This window comes from Trachymyrmex cornetzi, unplaced genomic scaffold (genome assembly GCF_001594075.2).
Source record: "Trachymyrmex cornetzi isolate Tcor2-1 unplaced genomic scaffold, Tcor1.1 scaffold115, whole genome shotgun sequence".
NCBI classification, from domain to species: domain Eukaryota; kingdom Metazoa; phylum Arthropoda; class Insecta; order Hymenoptera; family Formicidae; genus Trachymyrmex; species Trachymyrmex cornetzi.
In genome coordinates, this window is record NW_017295708.1 from 27,390 (window position 1) to 29,369 (window position 1,980).

Sequence of the window (1,980 nt, forward strand, 5' to 3'; positions counted from 1 at the left end):
CCCATTTGAAGAGACCATTTAAATAAAAACTGTGATTACATTGAAAGCTATTGCAACTGCTTTATAGAAGATAACTTCATCGTCCACGTCGGAAAATGCAACGTTTTCTTCATACCAATTTTCAAAAGTAGAAAACACGTATCTTTGGGAAGCATAAACAAGGAATCGGTTTTCCTTATCGTAGAAAAACTAAATCAAACTGTTAGACCAGAGACGGAAAGTTGTTTGAGCAAATCCGCGATAACGGAAAAGATGGGTGAATGTGCCATATTTGGTGGCGGTGATGCGTCCTTAATCATGGAATCGTGTCAAAAACTCAGTAGCGTTCGATCTCCACGCAATAAGATACAAAAGTCAACCTCGGAGCAGTACGAGGTATAAAGGAAGACTATACCCTGATAGCAAGCGATGTCAAAATGACGTCAAAATGACGTAGCTTGCTACCTGGGTAGCCAGATATTTATAGTTTGTTTTTATCTTAAGGCCCCTGAGTAGTCGCGACGGCCATATTGGAATCGTGATGTCATAAGCGAGGAATGACACTTTAATTTATGCACGATGCCGATGTCTTTGTAAACAGAGACAATTTGGATGAAATTAAACGATGGGTTCGCTTTAAAATATTTGTAAAAATCGATGAAAACTGTCCTTTTCTCCCTTGATAGTCAGTAAATGGTCGTAAAAGACTCGTAAAGTGAGCCTATATTCTGACAGAAACACACAGTTTCATAACTGTTGAAACGAATTAAATATACACTTTTACGTATAAAATTCCAAGATAACTTTAGTTGTCATCGAAAATTACGACTTTGAGAAGTACGAAACAAATCACATTTTCACAATTAAGCAAATAATAACGAAATGGCATTGCGCACAAATTTCGTGGTCAAAATGTCACTTTTCCACGCCTATAAGTTCGGCCATTTATCGTGGTGTGGCGCTGTAACACACATACAAGCACGATCCCATGTCCGTGTGCTCGCAGGCGAGTACTGTGTCGCCACCGTCAACGCAGAGTTCTTGGCTGAGTAGTCAGGAGCCTAAAGGTGCGATTTCACCTTAACACGTAATGCATAAGAATATGTACCAATCGAAGTTCTCCGTTTCTTTCCCTTCCATGTAACAGAGAACTCTGGTTGGTTCAATTTCTTATGCCTCATGTGTTATGCGTTATGCAAGAGTCTGTGCTCCCCGCTTAAGAGCCCAGACACAAGCTTTTGCATAATGCATAACGCATAGTGCATAAGAGAATCAATCAATCGAAATTCTTCTTTTCCATGGAATGGGAGGAAAGGAAAGATTCTGATTAGTTGATTCGTTTATGCACTATGCATTATGCTTTATGCAAGAGTGTGTGCTGCGGCCTTTAATCGTGTCGTTAATCGTGCATGGATTGTGAACATTAATATAGAAAATTTCCGAGGGACAGAATCAATTACTGTGGGTGTACACATGACGTGAACTTGCTTATTGTTTTTAATTGAACTTCTTGCATTTTTCGCATCTCGGTTGATCTTTCCTCTTTTTCTCTTCGCACTGTATGAAAAAGGTGGAAAGTTGAACCGTGCAAAAAAACTAAAAAGAACAAGCTTGTTGTTTTTCATTGTCAGCAATATGTAATCAATGTGACGTATTGCAGTAAATATAGAAATACATATGTAAAAGGATGAAAGTTTCATTATTCAAACAAAATAATCACTTTTTTGAAAATATATTTTTTGTATAAAATTTTTACATTATAATGCTTATAGATGTCTTTGAATTATCGTACTGTCGCATGCATTACTGTAGTTTTACTATTGTGCATTTTGTTCGGTAATTGGCTTTTATTATTGTAAGACATAAGGTATAATCAGGGTTGGGTAGTGCTAAATTAAAAAGTTAAAAGTTCAGTTAAAAAGTTAAAAAGTTAATTAATTTTAACTTAACTTAGTTACATTTTAGACTCCTAACTTTTTAACTTTATTTAGTTACATTTTA